This window comes from Canis lupus, chromosome 5 (assembly GCF_011100685.1).
Source record: "Canis lupus familiaris isolate Mischka breed German Shepherd chromosome 5, alternate assembly UU_Cfam_GSD_1.0, whole genome shotgun sequence".
NCBI lineage: Eukaryota > Metazoa > Chordata > Mammalia > Carnivora > Canidae > Canis > Canis lupus.
The window spans coordinates 79,411,489-79,435,578 of record NC_049226.1 but is presented as its reverse complement, the minus strand read 5'-3'; the positions used below and the strand labels follow the sequence as shown (position 1 = coordinate 79,435,578).

Genomic DNA, 24,090 nt, shown 5'->3' with positions numbered 1-24,090 from the left:
TGGCCTTTCCACTTGAGTCTTCCTCCTTCCAGGCCATAATAGTCACTGTTTCATTTTCCTAAAAGCATAGTTTTCATTATATTCCTTTTGTGCTGAAAAACCTTTGATGGCTTTACATTGTGTATTCCACTCCTTCCTGCCTGGTAGCTAAAAATAATCTCCTCCCAACTAAACTGCCATATTTTTTTCTGAATGCCTTTCTTTTAGCGCTTATTATTAACTGATTACTAACAGGCTAATTCTCCCAGTTCTGTGCCCCACCCCTCACTGATCTCCAAAGAAATAAAGATGTGTGTGTGTGTGTGTGTGTGTGGTCTTATTCCTAACCTATTTCTGTATGTTTTTACCTGGAGCAACCAGCTTCCTAGAAAGGACACAGGAGTAAAGCATTCTGTTGGGTTCTACTCTTAAATAATGTAGTGACTAGGAGCAAAGCTCTGGGATCCACTTGCCTGGGTTCAAATCCTATAATCTTTGTACATATAATTTCCCTCTGAGTCTTGAGTTTCTTCATCTATAAAATAGGCTAATAACTATGTAGTGCCATAGGATTATTACGATGACTACCTAAAGTAATGCACGTTAACAGCCTTAGAACCATGCTTGGCACCTAACGGCGCTCAGTGTTAGCTATTGTTATTACCATCATCATTATTGTTTTATCACACTTGCAGCATGACATTATCCACAGCTTAATTAGTCACTGTTTGGCACAAGAGACTAACTTGGGAATTATACACAACTGGTGAATTAATATCCTGAGTACTTCCACTAAGACATCAGGCTAATAATTTTTGGTACTTTAGATAACCCATGATGGGTCCCAGAGGATCCTGAAACCAAGAATCTACATTTTTCCCAGTAAGAATGGATTTTTTTTTTAACTTTTAGCTTTCCATAGTTTAATGTAACAGCTTCCAGTACTGGACAACTGTAAGCAGAGCTGAAGAAGGAAAGAAAGTCCTATTGACACAGAAATCTGTTCCCCCACATATGAGATAACACACATGGTTAAGGCTGTAAATGAAACCAAGGACCTGGCAAAGGTGGTAAAAGATAAAATGTAGGAAGAGGGAGGGGCTATATTAGAGGAAGTTTTAAAAAAGCAATTTGAAGCAAGTCAATTCTAACAAAGACATTAAAATGAGGGTGAAAACTGGGCAGCTAGACGATTGTACGACATAGCAAATATAATTAATGTCACTGAATTGTAGACTAAAAGTGTCACATTTTATGTTATATATAGTCACACAATAAAAAAGTAAGTACACACACCAGAAAAATGAGACAGCTAAAATGTATAGCAATTTATAATAATGGTTTTATTTCAGATATGTTTTTTATATGACACATCTGCTTATGTCAGCATAGTGTTCATTGGGCATCTACTACGTACAAGCACTGTGTTTGGTATATTGTATCATGGTATGTAGCTATATATTTTTTTATACTCACATGATCATTACTGTTGATGACAGAATTGTATTACCCATGAAAGTGTAAATGTCTATCAATGCAATCATCATAGACCTATGGGCAAAGTACACTTGTCTTTATTGAAGCACAAGAAAGATAAGGACTTGACTTCAACATTGCTTGAAAAGAACCTTCTGCTTTAAACTTAGACAACTCAAGTATGAGCCAACCAGCATCTATATACTTATAAGATCCTTAGATCACATAGGTGATATCACCTCCATTTAGAAGCTTGGTTGCTTTTGGACTCCTCTGCATATTTAGGGAGAGGAAAGGGATAATGACTCTGTCTGATATAAATGATCATCTTAGAGTCTGTCCCCAACTCTCTTTCCCTAGCTGGAAGAGGAAAAAAAAAAAGGAATAAGAAAGGAATAAGAACAGGAGTAGTGATGCTTATGGAAGAGCTTCTTATAATGGGAAGGAGAATCAAGCAGACTTACCAAAGGTAGGCAGGTTACACTTTGGTTAAATTTGATTTTGGTAGCAACATTTAAAGCTTTGGTAGACACAAAAGTTTATTTTTACTGTAAAATGTAATGTATATTAGAAAGAGCACATACATATAGTTTAATGTATAATCATAAAGCAAATGAGTATGTAACTGCCTCCCAGGTCAAAGCATGGGACATTGACATCCCTTCAGAAATTCCAGCCCCCACTGTAAGTTCCTTCTTGATCATACCTCCTTCTCCAGTATTGATAACCATTTTCCTGAATTTTATGGTCATCACTTCCTTGCTTTTCTTCAGGGTTTTTGTTGTTGTTGTTGTTGTTGTCATTTGTGTCTTGCTTCTTTTCTTGCTTCTTTTCTTCAACATGATGACTATAAGGAATGTTCTTCAACATGGAATGCATTCATTTTCTTTAGTCTAATATTCTGTTATGTAAGTAGTATGCACAGTATTGCTGTTGATGCATACGTGGTTGTTGCTGTGACATTTTTGTCCTGTGTCCTGTGCCCATGCTCACAGATTTCTCTCAGGTGGTACTTCTACTTGAGAAATCATTACCATCACCCTGCAGGTTCACAGATGATGAGGCTCCATCCTCAGAGTGTCTGATTAGATGGAACACGGGTAGCATTTGAGAGTTCACATTTCTAAGAAGTTCCCAGGTGTTGCTGATGCTATCAGCCAGGAATAGGGACCACACTTTGAGAGCCACTGATTTAAGTTATTGGGAGGGATTGGGGGGGGGGGGGTGGTCAAGGAACATGCATCTATTCAGCTTTACTAATTAACGAAAATCTGTTTTCCAAAATAGTATCAATATAGTATATGAGTATCCCATTGTTGTGTCACACCCATACCGACACTTGTTATTGCCAGAATTCAATTTTTGCCAAGTCAGGGGGTGTAGAAGTGGCCTCTCATTGTAGCTTATTTTGCATTTCCTTAATTCCAATGAATTTGAGCACTGACTGGCCATTTGGATTTTGTGTGTGTGTGTGTGTGTGTGTGAAGTCTCTATTCAGTCATCTGCCCATTTTTTGGTGGGTTATCTGTCATTTTCTTACTGATATGTCAGTTATATTTATTGAAAAAAACACGATAAAAATTTCATTAATGCTTAAAACTTTTTAAAAAGTCTCAGTATAGTTTATATGACAAAATCTCCTTTAGTAATAGCAAGAATGCGGTATGAAAGAAGTCATTAGATAGCCTCTCTTTTGCAGATGGATTCATGGAAAATAAGTTAAGGAAGTTTGCTCCAAACAAATTTTCTCCAAACTGGAAAGGCAAAGCCGCAGAGAGGAAATATCAGCATTCTTGATACGTTCACTGAGACTGTGGCTATAAGCACAAGGCCATCTTTAAATGATAATAATGCAACTGAAATAGATCATTCAAGGAAAGGAGAACTATTATTGAGGCCAACATGACCATCGACACTTGTTAGCTTGTCTCTGAAGAACAAAATTCTGAGCAGCCAAAGCTTAAAGTAAATGAAATCGTATCCAATTCTCAATCTAATGAAAATGCTTTGGGCTCTGGGCCAGAGAATAGATTCGAACCATGGATGGGAATTTTTTCAGGGCGTTAAATTTAAATGACTAAAATTATTTCTAAAGTACCATTCTACTCAATCTTTTGGAATAAAAACATGGCTTTCATTTTTTTAAAAAAACTTCATTTCAGTGTAAGGGTGGAATACAAGATCTTTACCCTTAGGTGGTCCAGAAAAGCAGATACTTCATTCTAGTGCATACTTCACATGGAGTAGATGCCTATTATAGCCACACACACTCCACATATAAATATACACACAAAAAAAAAAAAAAAAATTTACACACAGACACCTTATATATACAGTAAACATTCATATGTGTATACACACATGTACAAACACACATGCACATATATACACAGACTATTAAATACACATGTATATATGCACACACACATACTTTGTGAACAAAAACTTGAAGCAAATATGCATATATGTCAACTTAGTTTAAAAGGATTTTTCCATTTTGAAAACACTATGTATTATATCGTGAAAATATCTATAACCCTCAGTTTCTTAACCAGTCAAGAACAAAGGAACCATTTTAGAATTACTAGTTTAGGTAAAACTTAATTATCTAGGAACTGAAGGCATTTGAAAGTTCTAAGAGTGGAAAACTGTAGCTTATTTTAGGAATGTCATATCTAAAGAATATATAGGCTTGCTTTAAAATATAAGCATTTAGGGGCACCTGACTGGCTCATAGAAAAGTGTGTGACTCTTGATCTGGGTTTGAGCCCCACGTTGGGTGTAGAGATAACTTAAAAAAAATTACTTTAATAAATAAACTTTTAAAAATGCAAACATTTAGAAGGAAAACATGTTGCTATGGCTCCCTCTCACTCTCTGGCTCTCACTCCCTTAAATAAATAAGGTAGAACTAACAGTAAGTATAGATAAATCAAGAGTTTGGGATCTGTATAGCTGGGAAACATCCTCCCCTGCCCCCATAGGAAGCGTAATCAAGCTGCTTCCTAAAGCCCTTCCCCTACCCACAGCAGCTCAGGGCTCAGTGGGTGGCAGTACCCAGCTGACTACTTGAGCCAGTCAGCCTAGATTCTGTATTCCCAATCCATTTGCCTCCAGCTTCCTGATCCCTGTTCATGATCATAGCTCCAAACCTGGGTGGGGAAGTTCTGTTTGGAAATACAGATTCATAAATCTGTGACTTAAGAGCCCATCATTGGTTAAGCCTTCTTCCTCCAAGCCCCTGGCCATGAGGAGGAAGCCTGGGCTCAGTGATCACCATCAGGCCCTGGTATTCAGGACACTTCATTTCTGGGACCTCCATGGACCAATGTGGATCAGCTCCCTCCTAGAATGTTACAACTCTGGGGCTTGGAATCAAGAGACAAAGGGCCACCTATCAGCCATTGAAGGGTACCTGGCCATGCCCCCCACCCTTACCATAGAACATTGCCTGAACACCCTAGGACTGCTCAGAGGGGAGTGGATCTTCTCACTACGTTCTCAGAGAAGGGGACAGGGAATGCTTTGTGTTATGACACAGTATCTGCCACCCACAGCTACCTGAGGTCCATATCCCACTGGAGTATGTGCAATTACGGTCCAAGGCCAAGGGTCAAAACTTCTTGAAGTCCATGGATCTAATGGCAGCATAAGTGCATCTGCCATTCCTTCATACCTTATAGGGCCCTTACTTTTCTTACTATTTGACCTCTGTAATTATCAAGACTTTAAAGTATCTCTGATCATTGCAGAGTTGTGGTGACTTGTTTTGGAATAGTTAAATCAACATTAGGGACTACAAAATAGTGAGGTTTTTGGAGGTGCTGAAAGAGCCCATAGAGGAGCCAGCTTTAGACTGTACATATTCCCTTGAGCTCCCTTCAGCCCTTGTAGGGCCCTAAATGGGGTCTTCCATTTCTTTCCACACAATGTCCTAGGATACAATCCTCATTTATTTTCATAACCTTATCTCAGATGGCCGTCTCATTTGTGACATCTCTTGATTTATTCGTGTATTTATTCATCCAACAAACATTGATTCGGTCGGTGTTTCCTATTTGGCTGACAATGTTGAGTAGTGGAAATCTACAGATGAATAAAATATAGTCCCTTTCCTCGATGAACTTACAGCTCACCATAGGAGACAGATAAATGAATTAACAGTTAAAGAACAATATAGTAACTGCTGTTAGCTTTGGGCGAAACAGAGACAGAAGCTTCTAAATCAGTTATCATGTCCAAGAGAAAACAGTTTGACCACTTCTGGCACCCATCCTCTTTTCACAGGATTTCCAGGCATAGGTTGCTGAGAATAACCAATTTCAGGTCATGCCCGCGTGGAACTAGGATCATGTTGATGTGCGTGGCTGTGACATCCACCTACAATTGTAGAACTTCCATTCTCACTCAAAATCTCCCTCAGGCACTCTAGGAAATAACCCACAGGGACTATGTCAAGTGTATTTACATACGTCCTCTCTGTCCCTGATCTCTGAGTCCTCTACCACATAACAGCCTCTGAATGTGCCTCATTCTGCCACTGTCACAGCTGCTCTGAGGGTACATGGCTGCCATCCAAGCAAAAGCACTGCCTCCAGTCATTCCCAACACTGGAGGCATTGCTCTCTGCCAGCTTTTCCCCACTGCCAAAACTGGGGATATCCCATATCACTGTGCCAGTCACCAAGGAGAATCTGTTGAAGCTGGCACTGATATGGCATGAGAACCCATGTCCACTTCAGGTTGAAATTTCTCATTTTTGTTCTACATTCAGTTATCTTGGTCCCCAAGTGCTCCTGGCTCCCATGTCGCACTACTCAAAATGGCTCTATGTGAAACTCGCTCATGAGCTTTTAACTTATCACCAAGACTCAGACCTGTGTCTGGGCTTTGGCCTGGAAGAAAGAAGAATGAAGGATCATCTTCACGGGAAGATATCCTGTGCCCCAAATCTGCCCACCCTATTTATTACCCTGTCATTCTTCTTGAGTCAAGTTTATATGCCTGACCTTCTCCTCAGGACAACTATTTTTCTGGATGATTTCTTCATCTGCTACTCAAATATGCTGCCAGCAGATCTTTCCATAACTCTCCAGCCACACCCAGGGGTGTGGAATTCCCTGTGGATGCTGCTATTAAATTTTAGATCTCTGTTGGTATGACAGGCAAGGTTTCCTGTTAATTGTGAATGACAGGCAAGTGGAGGAGCTCTCTATCCTCCATTTCTCAATTCAGATATTCTCAGGTACCCTCTAAAATAGTGGCAGCTGAATTAAGGAGATATCCTAGAAACCAAGAAGAATTTCAGATCTAGAAGCATCAAATACTATTGGACAAGCAGTGCCATTTCCCATCCCTCCCAGGGGCCAACATACCCAAGATAGCCTTCATGAGTATCACATGCTAAAAAATATATAAGAGCCTATATCCTGCTTATGCAACTTTTCCTTTCAAGAGAGGGCAGCCTTGCATGATGCCATTACCTCCAAGAGCTCCTGCCCATCAGTGTACCATTTAAACCTGAACTGGAAGATGGCTTCCCATCCAATAGAGACTAAATGTTGGAGAGACTGACATTCCTGAACTTCCATACATGTCACTTTAGCAACTTTCCTATCTGTTATAGGGCTTTTATTTTCACTTAAATACAGGTAAGTAAATAGCTGCTAAATAGTTGGATTCTGGATAAGTGAGATGCTGCATAAAGCCAAGCTAAGTCACTGAACAGACTATACCAAAAAAAAAAAAAAAAAGCATTGTGCTGGATGCTTATATGTATTCATTGTGATCTTTTTTTATTCCTGGAGAATGATGGAACTGCTGAAGCAAAATCCATTGAAAGCTATTCACAATTTAGCATTCACCATCATATGGAAATGTCAGTTTCACTAACAAAAGAAATATTAGAGACATGTTTAATATAAAATGCAAATATAATAGCTTGGTAGGCTGGATAAGTTAGCAGTGTTTCACTTAAACCTATTACCTTGGTGGATTAAATACAGTTCCAGATCTTTTGCAAAAAGGATATTCTGATGAAGTTACATCTTATACCAGCTTTTGTGGCTTATCAGTTCAGTTGCATATAAGTAGAAAGAGGACAAAATAAGAGTGGGATACAGCCATAGAGAAATAGGAGGATCTGCCCCACAGAACTTCCAACACCCACAAAGAAATACTGTTATTTGCTCAAGATTAATTATGAATAATTATGAATAATTTGTAGCAAAGATTAATCTGTCACGTGATAAAATAGGTGAGGGTGCACCAATCCTACCAGACTTGCCTAACCACTTCCAAATTTTGATACTTGCTTGTGTAACCCAATTCAGCTGAACAGAGGTGGGCCCAGCCTGACCTGTGAAACTGGCTCTGCCTTAGTGCTTCTGTAGCCATGTGGGGTACCCGGTTCCCTTAGCTGAAACCCCACAACAGCAGACCCCTCCCTCCTGTGACTGTCACGCACTCCAGACTATGACCTCATCTTCACCTCCAGGACTCAAATGCACATCATGCCTTGTACATGGCTTTTGTTTTTTTTTTATAATTACCATGTCCTGCTGGATATAACATCTTACTTAAATGCCACATAATTTATCATTCTGTGGCACTACCCAGTACCTTCAAGAGCTCCTAGAGGATTAGCTTCCCTCATCTCCCATCCTACACCTCCACACCAATGGAAGTATTCTGGCTCCTGAAACAGCACACTTTGTACCTCCACTCGGTAAGACAGGCTTGGTGGAAATTAACCAGCCCCATCCATTTTGTCCAGACCAGTTCTCTTGTCCCATCATTGCAGGATTACTTATAAGCTTTGAGGTTTATACCTCAGATGGCATTTCCCTGTGGGCTCTTCCAAAGGAGCATCTTGCAAATTACTGCAGAGAACTACAAAATAACCAAACCCTTTTTAAAAGAGCATTCCTTCTGTAGCTTCTGTGATTCTTTTTGCTTTGTATTACATTATTATACTGGGAATATGATTTGTTCATAGCTATATATATATATAGATAGATAGATATTTATATTTTTATATACAGTCAAAAAATATGAAGAGATTATGCTCAGCGATTCCTGCTCTAAAATACTCTATTTGCTGTTGCTACTAGCAGCAAGTCTGCCAAAGAAGATAATAATCCATAGAGCAATGGTTACCAGTCTATTGGATAAGGAAGAAAAGGTGGGAGACAGATGATATTTGTAAAAAGAGGTTCTAGAAGGGAAACATGGGCACAAAGGACTTCACTGAATAGTTGTGAACTGGACTTCAGAGAGCTGTGTTCCACTTTTGATTCTGCCCTAACTAGCTGTGGAATGCTACACTGGCTAATCCTGTTCAGCCTGTACAGTGGTTAATCCTGTGTAGCTTCTGCACAAATGGAAGTTGCCCTAGATCAGGTCTTTCAACTCTGGTCTTCCATGTTTCCACGACTATGTACTATCCAGATGTCAGGGCAGATGGCTAGTTAGGAATCTAGAAAATTGTAACAAAAGCAACAATTACCAATTCTCATTTTCATAGTATTTTCTGCCAGACTTCAAGCTCAGCACTTTACATAACATTATCTCGTTTAGTCCTCACAGACATTTCTGGAGGTTTGTCTCATGGTCCCCATTTCCCAGAAGAGGGAACCGCTCTCAGTGCAATTATCCAATTCCATTAGGATGGCAGCAAGAATACATAACAGAGCTGAGATTCCAGTCCTGTTAGAACCACCTCCAAGCTCACTTGTAGTGAGACACCGTAAGAAGTTCCAGAACCTCTTCTCATCACTCAAGATCTGAAATCTTGCCAAGCTTTCCCTTCCCTCTACACTCTAAATTCCTGATTTACCCCTTCTCCTAACTTCTAAAACGCTTATGTGTCTGTGCCTCTGGCTTGTGTGAAAGGGTAACATAGAGTTCTTCATCCATTCTTTGCAACCCGATGGGAATCAATAAGAAAACAGCAAAAATAGAACTTCTGAGCAGCCGCTTGCAAGATGAAATATAAGTAAAGATATGACCCAAAGAGGGCAAGACTTAGCTCAAAAGAATGGCTTTTTAAGACAGTCATATAAAATCCTCTTAATATAGGCAAAGATACCTAACATGAGTCAATTGTAATTTTGCTGAGGCCACCTTTAAATCATAAACACCGGGTGGGGGTGGGGTGGTAGTGGGAGATTTCACCTACCTGGCAATGAAGTCTAAATAATTGCCCAGCCTTCACATGTTATCAGAGTAAACCAGTTTTGTTTCTTTGGGGAAAATGTGCCATCCCACCCCCAACAATCTGACAACTTCTAGTGAGTGGTAATTACGTATGTGAAGAGTTACAAGAAAACGAAGGTGATCCTTTGCCAGAAAGAAGTTTTGTAAAATTAAGGAATGAACTCCAAAGTCAGAATTGTGCTTGGAACAAGGTCATCATAGCCTCTACTTGGAAATAAGCAAAAGCTCTAATGTTTTATCAATATACTCTGGTAGTACAGTCAATCTTCATCCACAGATTCTATACTTACAAATTCACCTCTTCACTTCAATTTATTTGTAACCCACACAGAAATACTTGCAGTGCTTTCATGGTCATTTGTGGATATGTACAGAGAAGGAAAAATTTTGAGTCCCCCTGCATGTACATTTCCAGCCGAGGTTGAATGAGGCAACACTCTGCTTTCCTGTTTGAATTTTCATACTGTAGACAGGTGTTTTATTCCCTGTGTATTTAGTGCTACATATTTCACACCTTGTGCTTTTGGTTTACTGTATAAAATGACTCCTAATCATAAATGCAGAAGTGTATAGTGTTATTAAGTGAGAGCAGGCTGTGATGTGACTTACCGAGAAAGCACATGTATTAGATAAGCTTCCACCAGGCAAGAGTTATAGTGCTATTAGCCATGAGTTCAATACTAATGAACTAACAATATATATTAAATAAGATATCTTTAGGGGTGCCTGGATGGCTCACTTGGTTAAGTGTCCAACACTTGATCTCAGCTCAGGTCTTAACCTCAAGTTTGTGAGTTCAAGTGCTGCATTGGGGTCCACACTGGGCATGGAGCCTACTTAAAAAAAATTTTTTTTTAAGAAAAAAGAATTTTTAAATAAGGTTAAATAAGGTGTCTTTAAACAGAAACACACATAAAACAAGGCTATGCATTGATCACTTGACAAAAATATGACAACCAGAGGCTCAAAGGAACCTAACCCTGTACTTCTCCTAGGAGCAACAGTTCAGTATTTACTAATTCAGAGTCTCTGTGGACTTTATAGAACATAACTACCATGAAAAATGAGAACTGGCTATATTTACAACTTTAGGAATTCTTAATGATGTCTTGAGCTATTTCTTGGGACTATCAGGGGACTGTGGACCTAACGATTTCATGCCATTTTCTGCTTCATGGAAGATGGGAATTTACAAAGCCATCCTTATTCTTCCTCCTATGGTAGGCAGCTTTCATCCCTATTCAATTCAACCAGTATTAATTGAGTGTGCCAAAACCTAGTGCTATTGGAAGATATGCAAAAGAAGCATTTAGCAGTCTGACCTCAAGGGATTTTTACCTTTGTTAGAAAGACCAGGTTTAATGTGGCAGATATAGCCAGGTCCAAAGCAAAGTGGAAACATCTTAGAAATGGCAGGGAGAAGAACAAGCTCCCTGAGGCATAACCTAAGGGAAACAGGCTATTTTTCTAATAGTAACCTTGAACTGTTAATTTAGCGTTTCCTCCAGGAACTCTGCAAAGGAAGTTCAGCTTTAGCCAAAGCTTCTAATTAACTCCAAAGTCTCTACCACATCAGCAAACACCTAAAGACCACCCCAGTGTTCATTTCTCACCTGACAGAAGTCAAAAAACTGATGTAAGTGAGAATTGCACCCTAGGAAATCTTTTTTCACCATGGGAAACGGTTGCTGTATTTCCCTCATTTTGATGATTTGGGGGACCCGTAATCTTATAGCAAAAAAAAAAAAAAAATAGCATTTATGATACTCAGAATAAAAATAGTAACATTAATTTATTAGACACCCAGTATATAGTAGAACCTGTGCTGTGTTCTGGGAACACAGAAATAAAAGTCATGGTCTCTACCTTCCAGGGTCTCATAGTCCAAAGAGAAGAACCTGATTATTGTGCCAGTGGAAAAAATGCTGTGAGACAGGAGGCCGGGGTAGGGGGTTTGTGACAGCACATAACCTATTGTGGCGGTTTGGGGCAGAGGGTAATGCTTCTTGCTGGAACAGAATCTTGACGGTGAAAGAGTTGACCAAATGACAGAAGTAGAGGTGAACATCCAAGAGGTGGGAACGTTGTATGAAACCCTCGAGGCATAAAATAGTCATGGGTATTCCGTGACCTGTAGCACAAAGTAGGAAATGGAAGAATTTTAGGAAAGAGGGCTGGGAAGATGCAAGATCTTCATCATGAGGAGCCTTGAAGCCCAAGTTAGAAAGCTCAAATCCACTGAAGGTTCATAGAGGCAAGCGAAATAGTTCTATTTGCACTTTCTGTAGATCAATTAGAAGTCATACAGAGAATGCATTGTGGGCTAGGCTCCTCTGAGAATGAAGAGAACAGCTGGGCTGGTAGAAAAGCCAGTGGAGAAATAAACCAAGAAAGGAGTGGTCAGAATGTGGTAAAAGAGAATGGTTAGAGAGGAATTAGGAAAGCTGAATTAGAAAAACCTGAAGAGTGTGTTGCAATGAAAGGTGTGCGGGAGAAGGGTTGCTTAAGGAGGAGAGGGTTTGGGGATGATGAGGAGTTAGGAGTGTATTGAGTTAGGACTGCCCAAGCTGATAGCAGCCAGATACCCAGAGCCGAGCTCAGGAGAGTGGTTTGACCTGGAGATGAGAATTCCAGGAGATGATCAGTTTATAGATGAGTGTCAAAATCAAGGGTTTACGTTTATACAAGGCAAAGTATGTCCAGTTGAGAATAGAAGAGGACCAAAGAAACACTTTTTGGGGAGTACTGATATTAAAGGTGTTAAAAAAGACACTAAGTCTGAGATGAAGCAGCCATACATGAAGGAGGAAATCCAGCATAGAATAGTGTCAGATAGGAAAGAGGAGAAGAGTATCATGGAGAAGGGGGTGATCAACAGAATTTAACTGCAGGGAAGGAAAGCACAGTTGAATGAGTAGAAATGAAAGCAGAGGGCTTTGTTAGAGATGCAAAAGAAAGTGAAGCACTAAAAACGGCAAATGTAGGCCAGTCTGTGGGTAAACTTGACTTTCGAGGGAAGGAGAGAGATAGGCACAGATAACAGGAATGGAAAGCTAAAGATGGTTTCTGCGAATGCCAGTTGGAACTGAGCAGTGGCTTTTAATTGCTGGCAGGATGTAAGGAGCACTTTCAAATTGCACGTGACTACCAATTACACAGATTCCAAGATGAAAACCGTGTAATAAGGGTGTCCGGTAGGGGGATGAGAGAGGATGGAGAACAGAAGAAGCCTCGGGTGAGAGATTCTGAAGAGGACATTCCTAGGAGAACCTACAAAGAATAATAAAATGGCATCAGATTAAGACTCAGAAGATCCATGAATGCCTCTTACTAGTTTTCAACCTTATACAGTTTTATCACCTCCCAGAGCCTGAGTGTCCTCATCTGTAAAATAAGCTCAATACTATCTGCCTTGCCAGGCTCTAGTGAGAATTAACCAGGATAATATGCATGGAGAGCACTTTGGAAATTGCAAGACCCTGTTAAAATTGTATGAGAAGAGGGGGCCCTTCTTGCTGCCCTTTACCATTTGCTGAGGTGTCTCTTCCTGCTGAGGTTATTTCAGGTGCCATGGGAAAACTTCCAAACTATATGCAGGATCTCTCTTCTGGGGATTTCTATCTTTTTTTCCTACCCACTTGAGATGTAGAGTTCTGTGGATGAATAAGAAGAAAAATATATTTTAATTTCCTTTAAATATTAGCAAAGCACTAATCACTAATGGTAACAAAAGATGGAGATACATATGAAAATATGCAAATACATTTCTAGGTATTTAATCTTCCTAGTTATGGTCTTTATAAAAAAAATCTTTAAAAAAAATATCTTTGTAGAGATCACTACCTTAGAAAAAGATGGCATTTCATCATGCCTGCTAAGATGCCAGTGACCACAGGGCAAGTACACCATCCCCTCTTTATTGTTTTAAATTAGCACTTTCCTCTTGGTCTAACAATATATACAGTCCCATTGATATTCGCCTTGTAGTTGCTAATATCTATATATTTTTAACTGAAACAAACTAAAATATTTCATAGAAAGACTGGGCATCAAGAAAATATAAAACAAAACGAACATACTTAGATGCTAGGTATTTTGAACCAAAGCATAGATTGCAAAGTGGCATGCTATGGACCAAGACCACCTTCAAAAATATATTTTGTTTGACCCAAAGATCATTGAGAGAAAAAACAAAACAAACTTTGAGCCAGTATTTCAAAATCAATATAGTTATATTTAAACACACTACCAATACCTACCGCCCCTTAAAACATTGGAAGATGAGGCAACATAAAGCACAGCTTTTCTTCCCCTTAACAGAAGTGAGTGGCTCTGTTGCCACTTCATCCCAAGCTCTACTCTTCCCTATTGCCTCCTCAGGCTGGTGCCCGCAGGTCCCTGAAGTATGTCGGACAGTATGACCCCTGGTATAAGGCAAACCAGTACAATGCACAATACAAAGGAAAAGAAGAAGTTTGTTTCCAAGGATAGATTGGCTAAGAGAAAGAAAAAGGAAACAAACTTTTCCCAGCCCGAATACTGGTAGCGAGTGCCTGCCCAATTCTTAGCTCTTAAACAGCATTCTATCTGTATTACTATGGGGCTCTGCAGAAGTACAAGTCAAATCTTCCTTGTGAGCGTATGATAGAGATTAAAATAAAAGCAGCTACTTCCTCTGGGAAGAGTCTAATGCATAGCCCAAAAGAAAAATTTGTATTACTTCAGAAGCTGAGGCAATTTGCCAGAAGATCCCAAAAGGCTCTTCCTATCCTCACAAGGTCAAGAAAATTTGATAACCGCTGATGGAATGGAAAGACATCTGGTAGACCACACTTAGAGTTAGGAAGATAAAGCTCATCTCTAAGTTTTATTAATACAGACATACTGGCCATGGCTGGTCTTTGCCACAGAGAAGAAATTCCCAAGCAGTGCATTCTTGGGCTCTCATCAAGTGGTCTGTTGTCTGTGGAATTTCCTATTCTCCAGCCCCAGAGCAGAAATCAACCCCCACCCCACCCCGGCTTTGGCCGTCATGAGGTTTAAAGAGGATCATTTGTTTTCATTACAGCCCCTTGAAGCCCTTCCTTCCCTCCTCATTAATGAATTTCCAGTCTTTCATCAAAAAACAAAAACAAAAAAACAAACACAAAAAAGGACCTAACAGAGGACATGGTTAAGTGGCTGGCGCGCATGGCGACGCCGGCTTTAAAGAGAGTAGATGGCCATTTACTGATCGCAAGGAGGGGTTGACATCCTTGGTTAGTATGCTAATTTCTTCTCTTGCATTTAACATTCAGATCAGGTCTGTACAGGCCCTCCAGAGCCGCAGAGCCCGGGCATGGGTGGCTGTCTGCCTCACAGCGTTGAGCATTCTCGGCATGAATTACAGAAATGCCCAAGCATTCTCTCTTGCTCCGACTTCGTTCTCTTTTTCCCTCCCTCTCGGAGGGACACACAGACACAGAGCCACACATAGGTAAGCACACACCACGCATAGTGCCACCATCCACACGCACACACACACACACACACATACACACACACACAAGCATAGGCGCACACACACATAAACACTATAGACACAGGTCTCTATGAATGCTGAAGAAATGCCACGCAAGGTGCCCGAGTCATCCATGACTGGCTTAATTCCTCCTCCTTTTGGTGTCCAAGGCACACTTCTGCAGGATAGATTTCTCCTGCTCCAGAAATTCGCCATGTATTGGGGAGTCCACATTTAAAAAGCAACATGAAGAATCAAACCCCAACCAGAAGGAGGACATCTTATCTATTGACCTTCCAGTCCCAGAAATCCTTAAAAAAAACAAAAAACAAAAAAAAAAAACCAACTCCATTCATGTGAAAAAGGACCAGATAGCTCGGTTAACTGAATACCCAGAAAGAAAGAAGATCCAGCTCATCACTTTATTCCTTGAGGTCTCCACCTTGTCATGTGTGTTTGGAAACCTGTATTAAAAGGGTCCTACTGGTGACCCGTTTGGGATTCACCAAGCCACGGCCGGGTGACAACAGAAGAGGAACCCCAAACTATCTCCCCCATTCACATGGCGGTTCAAATGGCAAAGACAATCGCCTGGCATGATTGCCAGAAGCCCAGTCTACGGAAAACTGGATTTCCTCAACCTCCTTTTTTCCAGAATATTTTTGTAACCTTGCAGCAGCTTCCTGGAGACACACAGAGAATCAGCAGCTCCTATTATCAGAAGGCACATTTAGGGGTTGCTTTTAATAAACTGGAGCAATTTTGAACAAGCAGGAGCTCCAATTAAAAGGAAAGGACAGGTTGGTTTTGTTTTTTGTTTTTTGTTTTTTTTACTGTTTTGTTTCCTTAAAGTGTGGCATAGCTGTGTAACCTGGCATGCCGTGGCTCCTTCCTGGGGACACCGGTGGTCCCTGGTCCTGTCCCCTGGTGCCCGCACAATATTCCATATTTGGCCGAGGAACCCCGGGCAATTCCTATCGGAGCCTCCGACAGGAGTAAGGGGTGTTTCCTCTGAGCTGCAGACTTGATTTGCCTCGATTTTTTTTTTTTTTTTTTTTTGGCTCTGGTCCAAGATGTTTTCCTGTCATCATTTCACTGTCTTTTCCTGTAGTCCCTTTTTTAAACATTGCCAACAATTAGTCGATTTATCTCCACCACCATCACCACCACCACCCCCACCTCCATATCCACGCAAACACACACTCCACTAAGCCCCATCACTGTCTTGTTTTGCCTTGAAGTATAAGAAATTACAGCTTCTCATTAGCTGGAGAGCACGTTTGGAACGGCTTTGTGTTTACTCACTTAGTAAGTGATGCTGGCTTTTTTAATTATTCTCCCTCCGCGTGCCATCAGAGAGCAGCAAGCTGTTCCAGCCAAACCAAGCGACTGCGTATCCTCCGCAAGGCAGTTGGAAGCAATCGTGTTTTACCTCCCTGGTGCTGCTTTCTTCCTTCCGTTGTCAGCAAGCCAAGGAATCCCCCCAAAGCTCTTACGTAGGAGATACCAAAACCGTGAGTCACGTCTCAGTCCCCGAGCAGAGGGAGTCCGCTGCGTGAGGCACAGAGCAGCACACCAGGATGGGGCTCTCCTCCAAGCCACCGAGATCCCGGGACCCAGACGCCCATCGCCACTTGGTGTTTCTTGCTATTGCTCCCTCTTGCTCTTCCACCCCGGGTCCCTTCCTTCGCCTTCGAGCGCCTTCCTCTTTTTCTCTTCCTTTCTGTGTTGCCGTCAGCCGCACACCCAGCAAGAGCTGGGTCCCTCTCGCCTCCTGTTATTTTTTTTTTCCCCTGCAGCAGGCTTTGGCTGCTACCTCTGCAAGCTGGATCACCAAAGACACACGACTCACTCACAATGAATAATCAATACAGATATTGATCTGCGGAAAATGTTTGTAAATTCCTGAAAGGGAATCAGGAGCAGGGGGCAGGGAGGCTCGTGGGGGACGACGCTGGAGTGCTCGTGGCGGTAGCAAGCAGAACTTCATTTGGATCCCAGGTCTTGCTGGCTCCGAGGTGACGGTACCGGAATGCGTGCGAACGAGGGTGTGCGCGTGTGAGTGCGCGTGTGCCGAGGCTGTTGTGCAGTCTCCTTTCTCTACAGCTGCTCTCCCCGAAGAATCAAGAGCCAAATGGTCGGGAGCCCCCGTCAGTGCCATGTCTTGGCTGCGGGCCAGCACTGTTTTGTTTTCATTATCACACGCTACTTTGCAATTTGCATAAATACAGGGTTATTTTTTATCGTGTCGCCCAAAAGATAGAGAGAGAGAAAAAAAATAGAAGTCTTTGTTGTGTGCAAGAGGGGCTTGCCGCCTACTCATCATGGCTAAGGATTTAGTGTATGTCGAGGGCTCCAGAAGAAATGCGGCCAAAGAAGTAGCAATCACAGGGAGGAAAGAATGCAGGAGAGACAAAAAGAGGACTTTAAAGAGAACTGCAGGGCGCTCAGCTTGGTGGAACCAAATATTAGGGATGCATTTTCGTCCATAAAGAAGGGGTAGAGAAAGAAGAAAGGGCGCCAAGGTCTAACCAGTGCCCTGCAGGACACAGGCTCCGCTCCGGCAGCTGGAATGGACCATTTGTTCTTGGTGGGAAAGGTACACGGGCCATTGAACACAAACTTGCTTTGTCCTGCCCTCATCCGAAACCTAGAAAGAGCAGGAGCAGAGGAAGCATTCCCTCAGAGCGCTCTACGCCAATGGTTTTCCAGTAGGCAAGGAGTTTGGGACCTTGGGCTTTTATCCCAGAGCCGCATCCCTTCCACTGAGCCTCCTGCATTGCATCATCAGCTCTAGTAGTGAGAGCCATGCGCACCCTCCCCTTGGCTTTGGCCGTGGAGACGAGGCCTCCTGAAGCTATACTCCCAAGTGGATGCCAGGCAGGCTCACATGTCCCAGGGAGTGGCACTTCATTTCAGAAAAAAAGCTTCTAGCTCTCTCAGGCCATGTGGATGTCCCCCTTTGATTTCTTACTCTTTCATCTCTCCCCCACTCTGTTTTTGTGGTTCAGTGGTAAAATCTCCTTGGGATCATTCTATTCCTTTCTCTCATTGCTCTATCTCCTGCTGGCCTGGCGACAGAACGGGTATGTCACCTTTGAGATAGCCATCTACAGGGGGAACCTCCGCAAGAGGATTCAATTCCAGCACCCCCTGTCCTGAAAGGAGCTGTATGCTTTATCAGCCAGCAGCAGCAGCAGGAGGAGGAACATGGGTTGTTTTTTTGTTTTGTTTTTTGTTTTTTATCCCCATTCTGGCTTCTGATTAGCTCCAGCAATCCAATTAGCAGAGGAATTTATATCACATGAGCTGAGGTGCCCCTACTCATCACAGCAGCCCAAACCCACTCATAAATTCTGCAGATACTACATCCTCTTGGGACATGGATTAATTACAACATCAGACCTTCCTGAGTGGGTTGACCACTGAAGGTATATGTGAACATCAGAATTGAAAAAAAGGCAAAAAGGCAGGACTTTTGTGCCTTACCAAGGATGCACGAAGGCTGCTCTGTGCACCCTCCACTATGTGCATCCCTCATTGTTCCAATGTGCATCCAAGAGGCCAAGTGGACCAGAATTGAGCATTATGCAGGAGTGGCTCAATCATGGCACACCCATGTATTTTCTTCCTGTCTTTGAGACGTTTATTGTGAAACTTCAGGGCTCCTAGAGACTGGCTGATTTCCTGCTTCCAGCCTATACTTCCCCCAAAATAGTTAAATTATTTAAAATGGCTCCATGAAGAGAAATGTCATTATCTTCATTGGTATTCCATTCTAGTTGGGGACAATCGTGATATTGTACTCTTATATCTATCTGCAACTTCATTCCAAATTTATCCTTGCATTCATCAATCTTGAGCATCTATCTCTCCATTCATCTAACTATATTCATTTATATATCAACTCTTTATTCTGCTTCCCAGTCATCTGTTCATCCGTGTGCGTCTAGCTATCCATTTTCTAACCAGGTATTGATCTATGAATATCTTTCTATTATCTGTCATCTACTTGCCTATCCTTTGTGTCTCTATTAATTCATTCATCTGTATTATCCATCTGTTTTTCTATCTATTCATTAATCTATTCATGTATCTATCCATTCAATCATCTATCATTTGCTTATCGGTTACCTTTTACTTTGTGCCTTTTGTTGGCTATGATCTTAACAGAATCCCAGATTCACATTCTCAATCATTTTTAAGGTAAATACTGCCCAATTTCCTAATGAAGTCTATAAATGCTTTACACTTCGTTATCTGTTCTCTGGCTTAAGAGTCTTATAAATTAAAGAAGTCAGTAAAATCGCATGATTTTAAATGAGTTAAAAACTGCAAGGAAAATATTTTATCTTGAATTCCTGGGATATTTTCTTTGCTTAATAGAAGTATGCATTTCTACTCCCTCTTAAACCATGGCTTTAAAAGAGGGAAATTTCAGATAATGTCTTACACATAAATCTCATTCAGGATGTTGTGTCTACCACTGAGAAAACTTCATGCAAGTGACCCAATTCAACCAGAGTTAACTTGGGATTATTTTTTATCATAAAGCAAAGCAGACACTAAACCCTAACGTGGTAATGTGGTCATACTTGCTTGGACTTACCTTGTATCCAGGTTGGCGGTCCGAGCAGCAATTTGGGAAGTAAAAATAGATTTTTCTTCCTTATTACTTTTATTCAGAAGGCAGTCAGGTCTGGACCAAAACTGGAGATTCAGCGTCTTCTCAGAATGACCCCTAGTTTGTTAGCATCCAAGAAAATGGGTCAGTGAAGCATTATTGGGTTGGCGAAAAATGTTAATGGATGAATCTCATTTCTGTTTGGGGCAGAAACTGCCATTTGTTGCTGTGAGTGAGGACTAAGGCATTTGGTGGACTTTTCTCTGTGTTTGCAGGGAATCACTTCCCAAACAGCCTGGGTCAGAATCCGAAGAGTAGTCAATGTTATTGTCTTTGGCACTAGCCATCTCTAATATTCTGTTAATTTGTAGCCAGTATTATAAATTAAGGATCCAAGTTTGGCTGTTTGTCTGCCTGTGTGTGTTTAACTAAATTTAAGTGTATTCTTTAGGATAAATCCAATAGAGACCTCAGTGGTTCTGGAGTTACACTTCTCAAAGAGCAGACAAGGACCTGAGCCATGTATCCTCCAAAAAACCGAGGCGGATGGAAATCACTTCATTCTTCTTATCATGTTACTTCCATATGTCCCATCACCATAGCTTGCTGGATCCCATTGTAATCAGAAATGAAGTTACATGCTTCCATGTTCAAGTCTTGATTTTTTTGCCAGGCTAACCAGGGCCAACTTCTTCTTGAGGCTCAGGAGACACAGCACCTAAGGCCCACAACACTTTTAGGGGCCCACAGAAATGTCTTAATTTCTTCTAAAGTCATTAAAATGGTAAAGGTTTTGGTCAGAGAAGATGGACTCTTTCCAAGTTTTTTATTTTTAAGTAATCTCTATACCCAACCTGGGGCTGGAACTCAAAACCCTGAGATCAAGAGTCACATGCTCTACTGACTGAGCCAGCCAGGCACCCCACTCAAAGAAAATGCTTTAATATCTACTGTTAATATATTTATCTTAATGTCAGTGCAGTCATAAAATAGAAGTTTGAATAATTGTTTAGGTAGGAAAGAGCCCATGAAGGCAAAAACACCCAGCACTAACAAAAGCTACGCATGATGTGGCTTTGATGTTCACCAGATCACTTTTAACTTAGTTATGCTCAAGCCAGCCAGGACCTACTCCGGCGCCAAACTGCCTGGGTTCAAATCCTAGTGTTGTTGCTTTGCTAGAGTCATTCAACTTCTCTGAATCTCTCCTTAGCTGTGAAGTGGAGACAATGATATTATCTAATGCATAGGGAGGCTGAGGAGGTTAAATGAGATAATATGTATAAATTGCTTAGCACAGAACCTATGTGTAATAAGGGCTCAACAAATTTGTTATAGTAATTGTCATTGTTCTAACTCTGATGTCTTTACCTTTATTGTCTGCCTCTCTGTAATCCAGCAGTTATGACTAAATCAGTTCCTTTAAAAAAAAAAAAAAAAAAAAAAAAAAAAAAAACAGATTATCTCCTAGTCACCTTGGACAGAAAGAAGAAAAAGGTGGTAATTGAAGTTTCTTCCCTATTCTGGAAATCAGGAAATTTTCCTCTCTTAGAAGTAGTAAATTCTGTACTCTCTACCTGGAGCCAGGTCTTTATTCTGTATTATAAAACTCTTCTAATAAATCAGTGTCATCTGTCTTGATCGGAGATTTGATTCTTTCCTAACCTAAAACAATTCCTGCAAAAATCTTATTAAGAACCACAGGTTAAAAAGAATATTGTCAAAACTTTCTCTCTCCTTTTTTCTCTTTACTTTATTATCCCTTCATTTTTTTTGTCATTTAACTCCAATTATGAGATGCTAAGTGCTTTTGGAAATTTCATTGTTAATATCTTCTTACAGTGCTATTAACGTAAATCAAGTTTAATAGTGTCCCAGAAAGTGTAAAAGCAATCAAAAATTCAGTACTCACGAATCATTCTGTAATTTCAGCATAAAATGTTAATAGAAATAATATCCAATACCATAAAATATCAGTAAATTCAACTTTAAATATATGTGATGAATTACTTCTCCATCCTATAGCATTCGTGGAATATTTTGGTATGAAGTACTTAATTGGCCAAGCCATACCTCAGTCATGCTAAGGCCGCCAGAAGTCCCCTCCTCTGCTTTTCCTCTTACTAGCCAATCCTGGCAGAGTAGACAGCACAGTGACAGGCATTTCTTTATCCCAGACATGCTGAGTTATGTGGCCATTGGGAAAAATGACTCTGGATCAGGGTGGGGAAGTATGGTCAACTTGAAGGAATTCAAATTAATGAGAACAAAGACGTTTTGGCTCAATTCGAAGAATATTGATCAGCAGCTACAAGGCCTTAGCTCCATGTAATCAGCACAGATGGCTAAGATAGAAGCCCTGTCCTTGAGGAGCTCACATCTTATGAGACAGGCCAAGGCCAGGACACATACGACCCAAACAGTATTTCAGGCTCAGCTGTGAAAATGACTGTCATGTTCACCTATAGGTAAGGCTCTAAAGAACCAGTAGTTGGCTTGTAAATTGTAAAAGTTGGCTAAAGTAGGCAGATTATATGTGCATGTAACATGTACTTTAAGCATTTTAAATGTAAACCACATACATCTTTTTTGCATAAACCACTGTGCTATTGCTTGTCTACAGTTTCTAGTCTTTGAAGTGAAGGGAGAATTTAAGGCATTCAAGAGGCCATCAGAGTGAAGAATCCTTCCATTACATTTGTCCTACCTATATGGCAGTTGTCAGTGACTTACCTGAGCGTTTTCATAGAGTTAGCTTAGCCATCAGAGAAACAACTCTTCTTGCATCCATATATCTCTGGCTTATATTTTATTTAATTATGAATTTCATTAGCAAGAATGACTTTAATAAAAAAGGCTGGGGACAAACACAACTGACTCTTAAGAAGGGTACAACTCAGCTGGTGAAGGACTACTCAGGTGCATCAGGGGGTAGATTATTCTCTGGGATGCCATGGGGTACTGTGGGCATCTGTCAGTGGGGCTTGCCCAGGGAATGGAGAATGACTGCCAGTCCAAGTAGTCAGCAAAGTGGGTGTTGCTTCAGGAGTTTCTATCCCATAAACAGAAAGGTGAGCCCAGAGATAAAGAATACAATGTTGGGTCAGATCACAGACCACATGGGCCAGTAGTCAATCTCTGCTAGGATCATACAATGTATTGTATAACACAATGTTAATGGTCCACCTGACATCAGGGAGCCGAGTTAGTATCTTTATACCCATAATTGAACAGCTTGTTGTGACTCTGACCTCCAGTCATATATTCAAATCTCCTTACACCCGGCTTCATTTATACCCTATGAGGATATTCAGAAGAACAGATCTCAAATGTTTGCTCTCTATTGTAAATAGTCATATTTTCTGTATCTGTCCGAAAAGGGCTTTCCTTACACCAGTACTTCTTCAAGTGTGGAATGCATACCTGAGGGATGAAAGGCCATGTTTGGAAGAACACTAACAATATGTCAAAAAATTAACATTTATGCATAATAAAAATATAACTACACAATCTCATGTTTTCATGGATGGTGTCTCAGGATGAGGCTAAGTCCACTTAAGTAGAATTGTGAGTCTTTTGAAAGAAAAGCGTGAAGACACAGTGAAGGTGATACAGGAATAGGACAGAATCATGAAGGTGACAGTCAAACGACTGAAGTTTAGAAGAGCTAGCGTAAGCTTGAAGAGAAACCTCCAAGTTCAAGTATTGTACAGTTCAGCCCCTCCACCATTCAGACTTCTCCAGCTGAAGGCTCTGGACGTCATAGGTAGTCTGTATTCATGTGAAGCAATCATCTTCCTGATTTTTGTGCCTATTTTCTGTGCCTTACTATCTATATCCGTTTGATTGAAATATTTGGGCTTGCACTCACTGGCTTGCACTTAAAGATACCCAAGAGACTTCTCGTTAGCAAAAAATTCTAGGTGGTTGGTACAGCCTTTCATGAGTCTGCCAACATGGAGTCCTTTTTCTTATAAACAAGACTCTGTTGGCCACAGTTCTACAAAAGCTCTTCTTCCTTCACAGGCCACACCTAGAGATACAATGCAAGGCACTTAGAAACAACACTTGAGGAATATTACTTATTTGAGTTGACTTGTCTTGCTTAGGTGAGGTCGACCTGCTCTCCATGACTCTGTCCTTGGAAATTTCCATGTTCAAGAAAATTGATACAACCACAGAGAAGCGACCTCAAAGCTCAATATGTGGCTGATTTGAACAAGAAAAATTTCTGGGCATTTTGTATACATGTTGTGCTGCTAAACCCACCTTTTATTTTGCATTTTCTTACATT

General features: G+C 40.9%; 2 long non-coding RNA genes across 36 annotated transcripts in view; one reads left to right on the top strand and one right to left on the bottom strand.

Annotated features, from left to right (window-relative positions):
* Positions 1 to 24,090, top strand: part of LOC111096046 — a 267,063-nt gene that overhangs the window by 120,901 nt on the left and 122,072 nt on the right. The window lies entirely within an intron of this gene.
* Positions 11,536 to 17,031, bottom strand: LOC106558860. The gene is made up of 3 exons (XR_005360189.1): positions 16,478 to 17,031; positions 13,199 to 13,325; positions 11,536 to 11,803 (listed from the first exon to the last, which is right to left on the bottom strand). It is a non-coding gene; the product is annotated as an uncharacterized LOC106558860 (long non-coding RNA).